Source organism: Erythranthe guttata, chromosome 13 (genome assembly GCF_056151865.1).
Source record: "Erythranthe guttata isolate IM_541 chromosome 13, IM_541, whole genome shotgun sequence".
In the NCBI taxonomy this organism is placed as follows: domain Eukaryota; kingdom Viridiplantae; phylum Streptophyta; class Magnoliopsida; order Lamiales; family Phrymaceae; genus Erythranthe; species Erythranthe guttata.
The window spans coordinates 7307838-7319841 of record NC_142545.1 but is presented as its reverse complement, the minus strand read 5'-3'; the positions used below and the strand labels follow the sequence as shown (position 1 = coordinate 7319841).

The 12004-nt window shown below is 33.0% G+C and overlaps 1 long non-coding RNA gene across 1 annotated transcript; it reads left to right on the top strand.

Annotated features, from left to right (window-relative positions):
- Positions 1 to 9778: 9778 nt before the first annotated feature.
- Positions 9779 to 12004, top strand: LOC148765796 (uncharacterized). The gene is made up of 3 exons (XR_016029139.1): positions 9779 to 10063; positions 11126 to 11187; positions 11703 to 12004. It is a non-coding gene; the product is annotated as an uncharacterized LOC148765796 (long non-coding RNA).

The window sequence follows — 12004 nt, the reverse complement described above, 5'->3', positions numbered from 1 at the left end:
GTACTAGGATGATTATTCCTCTTTCTTTTTGGCTTGTAATGATATTAGTCGAATGATTATATATAAGTATAATTATTTACTGACTTCCACGTTTTGGCAGTTTTGGAGACGCCGGTAGAAATGTCGAATTTAAGGGCTTCTTTGCTTTGTGCTTAGAGCATCTCCAACCATCCATATTTTGGGATGGTATCAGCTAAAAATCCATCCATATAGCATTTGTAAGCAAAAAAACATGCTCCAACGGATAAGCTAAATTATTGCTTGGCAGGTAAAATCAATCCTCCACCAGCTAAATATACCATCTACTGTACATGAAAGCTAAATGAAGATAATATTAAAATAATACATAAAAAGTACTATCTGGACCAAAGCCCACGTCTGACATTTTGTGTGTTTGATTTTTTTTCCTTTTGATTCTATAAATTTCATTTATTAGGTTTAATTTGTTTATTTAGGTAATTATATTCAATTGTTTATTTATAAAAGACATGTGCCGTAAATCTAATTTTGACATACGAGGTTTGATTATTTTTTATAAATTATCAATGTTTGATTCATTATTAAATTTATAAAAGATATTTTTATTAATAAATTAATAACTATTTATTTTAAATAATAATTATATATATATATATATATATATATATATATATATATATATATATATATATATATATATATATATATATATATATATATATATATAACATAACAAATATAATTTACAAATATCAATTCATAAAATAATTAAAAAATAATAAAATATAATAAAATGCTAAATTTTTAATGATATGGTTGGAGTAGGATAATAAAAATTGAGGTGGTATAACACTATTGAGTAGCTATTATAGATATAGCATCTCCAATTTTAACTCTTAACCTTGGAGATGCCCTTACGATCAGGTAAAGAAGGATCGGAAGACCGATTAATAACTGCGATTGACTTCTCCTCGTTTTAGTAAAACTAGAAAGGTGTGACACACGTCTCTATTAATTAATGTATATATTAAAATATATTGAAATAGTAGAATGTAATTTTATTTAATATTGATATGTATAAACTATCATTTTATGTTACAATATCTATTTCTTCATAGGTTATTCCAGTAATTATTTATCATCGTCTTGAATATCATGAGTAGTGATTTTTCTTTTCTTTTTAATTAGAATATTTTCGATCTTGTGATTACTTTCATTTCGAGTTGTCTTGTTTACTCTTGATTGTTTATTATATTTTTATTTTTATTTTTAGAACAAATGACAAATAAATATTAATGAAAATTTAAATATAAATGAAAAATTGGATGGAGACATGACCATTGTCGTGAACCCACGGTTCACGAGTCAGAATCGGCCTGGGTTCACAATTCAAAAGTACAAGACCATTAACCAATCCTTAAGGTTAAGAGCAAGGTTGTTAGAACCGGACCGGACCGGACCGACCGGTCGAACCGGTCCGACCGCGACCCGTGAAGAAAACGGTCCGATCCAATCCCCAAAACCGGAAAAACCAAAAACCCGGTCCAAATGTCTAAACCCTGGTTCGACCGGACAAAACTGGTGAACCTGGAAACCGGCCATTGACTCCGGTTCTTGTCTAAAACACTGCGTTAAGGTGGCTATTGGTGGCGGCATATGGGCGGAATTCGGCGGGGTGGCTGGATCTAGGTGGAGTAGGGCCGTGGGCGAACGGAATTCGACGGATCTGGACGTGGGTTGCCGGAATTTGTTGAATCTGGTCGTGGATGACCGGAACAAGTTGTGGGTGACAGAGTATGGAGGGAGATAAAAATTAGACGAAGAAAATGAAAAAAGAAGAAAAATAGATAAATAGAAAAGGGAGAGAGAGGGGGAGATATGCTGTGGTGTAGAGGAAAAAAATAATTGTCAGTAAGAGAGATTAATGGGTGTAAGTGGGTTTTGTGAAGATGGAAAAAGTGATGAAGATGATGGGGAAGGAGGTCTGTGTGCAGTCATGAAGAAGTAGGTGTTAGAGATGAGAGAGGAGATAGAACGTGGAGAGAGAGGAGATTAAAAAAATATGAAAAAATTGGTGTGGTCAATAATGAAGGAAATATGTAGAAAATAATAATAAAGTGAATAGTGTGTGAAAGATAAAAAAAAACATATAAAATGGTAAAATTTAAATATTAAAACTAATAAAATAATGAAAATTTTAAAGAATTAAAAAACCCGGGTCGACCCCGGTTGAACCGGTCCGACCGTGACCCAAATGCCGATCCGGTTTTGTGTCCGGTCCGGTTCTGATAACATTGGTGAAGAGTTTGATTATAATTTTTTTTTTATATTTAGTACAAAAGACAAATGAATATTAATGAAAAATTAAACATAAATGAAAAATTGAATGGACACTTGATTATTGTCGTGAACTAACGGTTCACGAGTTAGAATCGACCGGGGTTCACAATTCAAAAATACAAGACCATTAACCAACCCAAGTTAAGAGTTTGATTATGATTTTAAAAATGCTATTTCACAAATCGAGTGTTGGTTCAACCAACGATTACCGACATATTTAAGTTGTTGTGATTATAATTTTTCAATGAATCAGATATTATTAAGTATTGTTTTTAACATGCTTTAATGAACTATTTAATTATTATCTATTTTACTTAATTGACCTTGAAGTTTTAATTATTTTACGGGACATTTTTGTCCATACATAAAATGGAAGAAACCACCTAGCATTCTCACTTTTATATATAGTATAGATAGATTATCGGGATTAGCTTTTTTCCATTTTATTATGTAGTCCCAAATTAAACTACTCTTAACACTTGTACACATGCTTGAAGATTATTGTCCTTGAAAAGTAAATGTAACACCAACATTTTTGCATGGGAAATGTCCTTAATTCATATCTTGCTGTTTCGCTTACTAAAAACGTAAATCTTCAATTCTTCCAACCCAATACTTTATTGAGAATTGAAAACTAACACACACACACAAACAAATTCTCATCAACCAAGAAAACCTAGGTTCTACAAACTCAATCTATGGAGTCGAACAATGCTGCGGCGGTGCAGATACTTCTGCAAGTTTTATTTGTGGAGGCGGGATTTTTGCAGAAGCCGGGCCATATAAAGCTTCCTTTACAATACCAGGTTCCAATTCTCGATTGGTTTGAGCCACGGTTATAAGCTTAAGAGCATTATAGAATGTAGGGCGGCTGAGAAAGCCGGCGCAATTATGGTCGGCATGCCTCCATATCTACGTGAAGGAAGAATCAATGTCATTGATTGATGTCATATTTCATCAAATGTCATCTAGAAAATGGAAGCGTTGACTGAGAGCATAATAATTTTCGTTGTTGAACAGTAGATTGTACGCAGCAGTTGTAGTATTAGGACAACGTGAAAAAATTTCTTGGTCCTGGGATCTTACTTACTGTATACACCCTTTAACCGCCAGCCTGGCGGTTTGTTGATCCTAATTATTAATTATAATTAGTAATTAGTTAATAATATGTTTAATTCGTGAGATTTAACTTGAGAAAAATTGGCAATTAAATACGTATGTATTTTGTGCAGACATGTACGAGGATTTATGTCACGGTTGTTTCGACCAATGAAGGGTAGTCCAGACATTTTGGATGAATATAGAACTGACAGTGATGAAATTTTGATGAAATTTTGATGACAATTAAATCGTATATGAAACTAGACAAGGATTTTTACCAGCTAAAATCACTGTTGTATATAAGAAGAATATATGATATTGTATGGTTTTTATCTTTCCAGATTGCACCGATTTCATATTTGGTTCCCATATTCACAAAAAAAAAATACATTTGGTCCCATATGTTTTAAAAATTCAACATTTTTAGTCATTTTCGTCAATCTCCCGTTAAAACTAACGGAATCAAACATGTGTCTATCACTACATTAACTAAGGGACTAACGGTAAGTTGATAGAAATGACCAAAAATATTAAATTTTTGGAAAATGAGGGACCAAGTATATTTTTTTAACATGGAGGACCAAATGTGAAATCGGTGCAAACTTGAGGGGTGAAAACTGTAATTTCCCCGAAATTGTATTATCAAAAAAATTATCCCCAAAATTATTACCGTCTGAAAACGAAAAAACGCTTTCTAGTTCTAATGAAAGCGTTTGAGAAACTTTCAAATGGTTGAAACAGCGCTTTCTGCGTCTGTGTTCTTCTTCTGCGATTCATTGACGAACTCTACAGATTCGAAATTAATTTTGTCAAGAGGAAAAAAATGCAGACGTCTGAGGATGGGAATCAATCAAGTAATGAAATCCCGGGAGCTGATCAGAATATACTGAATTTATTGGACTCCATGGATAATTACCTAATCCTTTTCGAATCATTATCTTCATCTCTTCGCCCGGTAAAATGTAAATTTATTTTTCGGAAATTGCAAATTTTCCACTCGTTTTTTTATTATAGAGATGGAATCTTCGATTTATTGCGTTAGAATTGATTATTCCGAAATATGAGGGATTGATTGAAGGAAATAAAAATAGTATGTACTACTGTTTGTTATGATATGAATGTTTGTAGCAGATTAAATCATGGATTATGAGTATTAACTATAGAACTGGATAATTGCGCTTGATGTGATTGCTTATAATAAGTCTCATGTGTGTTTGATCTTGATTTTCTGGCATTTGCAGGGATGGCTGGAGTTAGCCAGTGCTCGATATTTGATGGGTGCTTCTCGAGTCAACAACTCTTTGTTTGACCTCAAATCTCACCATGCTTCAACTACATTGCAAGTAGACAATGGTACTTCCTTAATTGGAAACTACACACAAAAAAAAAAAAAAAAAAAAAAAAAAAAACGTAAAAAATCTATTTTTAAATATTCCCATCGTATCGAAACTTAGGAGAGATGGTGTTTTTATGAAATATTTTAAAGCCTTGAGTTTATCTATAACTTCGTAGAATATGCAGTAATAGTGTTTAATTAGCCATGCTTCCGTAAAGCATTTTCGTGTTTATATTTCCAGGTGGCACCAATACGGAGCTACCATGATTCACTATGTGCAAATGGACGTCGTCTAACGAAGGCAAACTTAATGAAAATTTAAACATAAATGAAAAATTGGATGGAGACATGATCATTGTCGTGAACCCACAGTTCACGAGTCAGAATCGACCTGGGTTCACAATTCAAAAGTACAAGACCATTAACCAATCCTTAAGGTTAAGAGTTTGATTATAATGTTTTTTATATTTAGTACAAAGGACAAATGAATATTAATGAAAAATTAAACATAAATGAAAAATTGAATGGACACTTGATTATTGTCGTGAACTAACGGTTTACGAGTTAGAATCGACCGGGGTCACAATTCAAAAATACAAGACCATTAACCAACCCAAGTTAAGAGTTTGATTATGATTTTAAAAATGTTATTTCACAAATCGAGTGTTGGTTCAACCAACGATTACCGACATATTTAAGTTGTTGTGATTATAAATTTTCAATGAATCATATATTATTAAGTATTGTTTTTAACATGTTTTAATGAACTATTTAATTATTATCTATTTTACTTAATTGACCTTGAAGTTTTAATTATTTTACGGGGCATTTTTGTCCATACATAAAATGGAAGAAACCACCTAGCATTCTCACTTTGATATATAGTATAGATACATTATCGAGATTAGCTTTTTTCCATTTTATTATGTAGTCCCAAATTAAACTACTCTTAACACTTGTACACATGCTTGAAGATTATTGTCCTTGAGAAGTAAATGTAACACCAACATTTTTGCATGGGAAATGTTCTTAATTCATATCTTGCTGTTTCGCTTACTAAAAACGTAAATCTTCAATTCTTCCAACCCGATACTTTATTGAGAATTAAAACTAACACACACACACAAACAAATTCTCATCAACCAAGAAAACCTAGGTTCTACAAACTCAATCTATGGAGTCGAACAATGATGCGGCGGTGCATATACTTCTGCAAGTTTTATTTGTGGAGGCGGCATTTTTGCAGAAGCCGGGCCATATAAACCTTCCTTTACAATACCCGGTGCCAATTTTCGATTGGTTTGAGCCACGGTTATAAGCTTAAGAGCATTATAGAATGCAGGGCGGCTGAGAAAGCCGAAGCAATTATGGTCGGCATGCCTCCATATCTAAGTCAACGAATCAAGATTGGCGTCAAGCAACTACGCGTCATGATTCCCTAGATACATATGAAGTGCCTGCAAGAACCTTTTGATAAGTTAACGTACAGTGCGATCCCTTCGATTCATATGTCCCGATTGAACTAGAGACATTGGTTCATCGAGAGCTCCTTAGTAGTTCAATGACTGTGCGACCGTTCTAAGTGTTGTAATCGTTACGTGCATGACTTAGAGAATCGAATTCTCTAATCATCACTTAGTCAGCTCAGGCCAGAGACTTAGAGATTACAAACTATGAGAACACACAGGACATCCAAGACTATTCTAGCGATCGAATCCCTGACTACAATGCACATACCTCCCACTAGATTTCAGACTGCACGAACAATGGCCCTCGTGGTGGTCCTCGGTGGAACTCTGGGACAAGTCACCATACAGCTGGTCCTCTAGTGAAGTCACAGTGATGTCTAGGTCATAAGGACTAACGGTGTACATCTATACATATATATCTCTACTCGATTATTGAGAACCACTTAGAGACTTCTACAGTGAGGGAGTTCAATGAACTCGTCAACTTATGTGCACCTACTTATGCATGCCGATATCACAATACCGTTTACTGATGAGATGCAATACACATACACTAAGTGATAGTCTCTTAATGGGAAAGGCCGATATCCTCATTGGTGGCGTAACCCTTCGACTAGGAACACGTTTAACAGTTATAATACTAAAGTAAATTTCTCACGATCCTAAAGATCAATTAGTAGTACTTGTAATAGCTATAAGGACTATATCTATGTTTGTGACAAAGGGACAAAGATATAGAATGCCAAGGTGTTTTTATCATTAATACGAAAAATGTTTATTTATTACAAGAATAAATGGAAAGACCACAACCACATGTTTGCTTGTTGGTCACCTACTCTAACGAAGTGAACATATAAGGAGATGTATAATTTGAATTTAAGAGTTTTACTTTTTGAAATTTAATTTTATGTATTTTGATGCACAATGTTGTTATATATGTATGATTTTGCTTATAGTTTCCTTGCAGCGACGAGAAAAGAGAGGTTGGATGATGTGGATCACATTTTTAGCATCAGGATTGTCGGTGTGGATCACTGCTTCAACCTATTATCGTGTTTTATATTTTTTATTTTGTTTGGGGGCTTGATTGAATTTATGTGTGATTGTGAATTTTTTATTGAACTCATTTGTTGCGGTTTTGTAACCATGTTTTGTGTATTTGAAATGGTAAATTTAGAAAGCTTGGAGTAGTTGGATAATCGAAATCGACCACATTGTAAAATCTGTCTATTTTAATATTTTTCTCTTGGCCGTGATTGCATGTCTCGTACGTTAAAAACTTAAGGTCATCAATTAGAAGAGTTCACAGAAAAACTTTTGCAATCTACTTTTTTGTATCACAAGGGAGGAAAAATATTTGTGGAGGATTTTTATTTTATTTTATAGAGTTTTCTTTGTTGTTCGATAAGTCAAAAATGCTGAACAAGTTTCAGTGTATTGATTTCTTTCTTTCTTTACATTCCAAGAACAATGTTACAAGTAATGCATATAAATATTGTTTTTGTTGCAGTACAAGGCGTAACCATTTTACATTACTTCTAAATTGTCGGACCTCGAGTTTACTTGACTCACTCATCGGTTAGTTTAAGAAGACAAAGCATATTGGGATTAAAAAGAACGGTTAACTTTGTATGACTGCTATGTTGACTGTGTACACATCTTATCTGATACTCATGAAAATGTATTAGCAATTACATTCCAATCACTGAAAATAGTACATTTAATAGGTATATAATCCTCTTAAATCTTGATAATATCTTTTATAGGAAACCTCTTCTATTTTATCACTTAGCGCATACACTTTTGTTGTAGGGTTGGAAGCACTCTTTTTGTTATAGTCATAATTTAGAATTTTGATTATCCGATTTTGAAGACCCTTCTTGCAAAAGGTGATAATCGTTTATTATTAAACTGCAATGGATAAAGCTTTGGAGACAGATTTCTCTCTCTAAATTGGAATATGTAACTTTATTTGTGCACCTCTTAATGTTTTGTATATTTGCTTGGATTTATTGATGTCCGATGATTGGAAGCGAAAAGGTACGCAATTAATTGTTATTAATGTGCACGTGTTTATTTATATAAATTAGTTTATATAAGTAAAATAATTTTTTGTTTTCCGCTACGTACACGTGCCGATCCCCAACATATTCATCATTCATTTCGTCAGTAGCATCTTCATGGTCAACCTCCTCTTCTTTATCATGCTTGGGTTCTTCATGGTAGTTGTCAATCATTTCGTCAACATCATGAGAATCGTACACTAATAAGCCAAAAAAGATCTTCATCAAGGTAATTAGTAAAATTACATTACTACATAAAGTTGTGAAATTTAGAGCATAAATGTGTACACGTGAAGAGGTGTTACCTCTTGCCACCTCAATATTTCGTACATGCTGGATATTTAATTCTTGCTCAAAATCGACATACCCATCTATTTTTATTTCCCGAGGATCGATCTGATATTCTTTGTCGAGTTTTCAAGATGAAACTAGACAGTTTGATCTTAGATTTCAAACAAGGGCATATTTTCGGATGGATTAGATCATGTAAGTACCAAATTCTCAAATCATTATTTAAAGCTTCATATGAAATGAATGTATAAAATAATTTTATTTTTTAAATATCTATAATTATTGCTATCAAACTATAATATTTGTAACTTATTATTTGGTTTCAAATGGCAGACGTCTGTACCATTGAGTTCCAAAAGCGTGGTTTGCCGTATGCGCACATCCTTCTTTAGTTGCATAACGACGATAAGCCCAAATCTTCGCACGATATTGACCGAATCAATGTGCCGAAATACCTGATAAGATTTCCGTCAAAAAAATGTATAAGTTGGTAAAAAAAATACACGATCCACGAACCATGTGGAGATGCGAACATAAATTCTTCCTGCATGAATGATGGTGTTTGCACCAATCGCTTTCCGAAGTTTTTTGTGCAACGTACTGAGGACGATGATGAAGGATACCGTTCATTATAGAAGATCCAGCCGGACAATAACAAAGAAGAAAACAATATTGGACAATGGGTTCGTCGTTCCATACAGTCGTGCTCTATTGTTGTAAATACAGAGCTCACATTAACATCGAGCTCTCTAACTAGAACAAATCGATAAAGTATCTTTTCAACTATGTCAGCAAGGGGAATGATCGAGTTACAGCTGCATTTTATCAGTTCCGTAATAGGAATGACAGTGAACAAATACGCGATGAGATAAAGATGTACTATCACTACTAGAAAAACAGCTTTTAGTGACAGTGTAATGACGCCATAATATGACGCCTCGTAAATAGCGTCTCGACAACTAGCATATTAAGACGCCCTAAGCTAAAACCGCATAACTAGTTGGATATTTTATTTTTACTTATTTTATTAATTCTCAAAAAATAACAATTATGACGTGTTTATATAAATCGTCATAACAGATTGGTTATATCGTGACAATATTTATTAAGCGTCTTAATAGAGTCGCGAAAATGACCCAATTAAACCCGGTAAATTTATTTATAAAAATATCGTCTTGCCCTCATCGAGATACTTGGTAATAGAGATCTTAACCCTCTTTTCCCCCTACCGCCTCTTTTTTTCTCAATACCTAGATTCACAAATTCGACCGATGCCACAAAAATTATTATCGACAGTATCATCCTATGCGATGTCAGAAACGTTAAACACAATTTTTCATATTAGAATTCTCTTATTCCTCATAAAAAATGATATGGAATTTGGCTAAATTGTCAAATTGTTGTTCGTTCCCTTCACCCATTGTTAGGCACAAGCGAAAGAGAATTTCGATTTTGATTTGCTGGAAAGATGAAAGCTAAACCTGGTAAAATCTCATTATCTGTCTTTCTCTTCTTCTCTTGTCTTTCTCTTCTTCTCTTATACGTTATAATACAATATGTGTTGACCTTATTTATGTTTTTCCCGAAAGATAAAACAGATTAGAATAATCGGGTTTGAAATTCAAGAACTTATTGCGTTGCAATTGCAATCAATTATCTTGTCAGATTTTTGGTGAGCATATAATTTCGAGGGTTTGATTTTGAACTAATGTTGGTTTTCCTAGAGTTCTATGAATTTCGAGGGTTTGATGTATTTTTGTTAAGAGTTATATTTCATAATTTATTTTAATTAATTGATGATTTTTTTGTCTATATGGGCTTTTGCCAAGGTAGAAAACCCAATTTTTAATGTTATGTTAGACTGAAAACATATATTCTTATTGGAATTTGTATCATAATTAATCCGGTAAAGGACATGTTAATGAGATAAGTCTCAATATAAAATTTCATGTTCTGAGATTTTGTTTCATGTTCAGAGTAGTACATAGTAGGGGAAAATACTCATCAGTAAGTTGTCTTCCCACGTTTCTGTCTAGTAATGTTTAGAAGTTCTCCTCAGAGTTGTCTAATTAAAAAAAATTAATAATATATTTCTTATGCAAGTTTCTATTGATAAATTGAGCAGCAAAAAATGAAAAAACTAAGTTTCCGATCTCCTGCTACTTAATTTAAGCAGTATAATTGTGAAGCTTCAAAAGTCTAAGGGACCTAGGCCATTCCTGTTAATAATGTATATTCCAAAGAGGCTATGTGACTTAGTATATGAAGAAAAAAGATATTCTGCATTGATATACATTTAAATTAATTAAGAAAATATCAATTTTGTGATAGAAAGATGCATCTTAGTTTTCGGAATAGATATAAAGTTGCACCAAAACTTTGTATTTACCGTTCAGATTTCTGAAGTGATTGATTGTGTAATTTTTTATTAGGATAATGGTGGAGTGGCATCTCTTTAGTTTACGACGAGTATGATACTATTTGTTCTCATATTCTATATTAGCATATGTATACTCACTTTCTTATTCATTATTTTTTTCAAACAGAAAATTCTTATAAAAAAAATGGAGTGAAAATATCTTATTGTGGCATGCCGGAAAGTCTTAAGGTGAGACTGATTTGCATATGACATTTTCTATACATCAACTCTCATATTTAGCTTATCTTTCAATGCCTTGTATTATAAATAGGTAAGCTTATCATGTTGTACAAATAGTTTGTCCACGAACTTTGTAAATGGTTTGAAATGTAATTAACCTATCCACAGAGCCTACAACCTCTATTCAGAATTCAAAGAAATTTTCTTGAGGGGTATTTAGCTATCTTTTGTGCACACTACTGCAGCCTCAGTCCACTTGCCACCCCCAATTAGATTGTTTATCTAAATTGATGTTAGATCATTAAATTTGTAATATGCTATTTAGATGTTATATCAGTTATGTTATAAAATGAATATTGTAATAGCTTATCATGGATTTTTTATCTGTGTATGAGTTTTATGGTGAAGTCACTTTAGATGTATTTCGAAGTTGTTTACGAGTTAAGTAGTGTGTCATTAATTTAATTATTCTTTGAAGTTTCTTTTAGAAAGAATTGATCCCATGTAGCATCTCTCTCGACCAGGTCATAAAAGATTGCTAAATCTTTCCGAAGTGAGAGAAGGAGGGGAGGCACGCTACGGCTAATATAACAACCAGCTGAAAAGTTAGCCAGTCGTCAAAGCGACAAGCGATTAGACTATATAGAATAAGGTTTCTTCTTTTTTATATGTTGGATGTTGGAATACTTGTTATTTAAATATTTATGTTATTTTGTACCATTTAAATCAATAGCTTAAATGAGGACGACTTTTTTTTATGTGTGTATCTAAATGAATTCTTCGATGTTGTGGATATTTAAACTTTAATGTTTATGGCTTTTAGCAA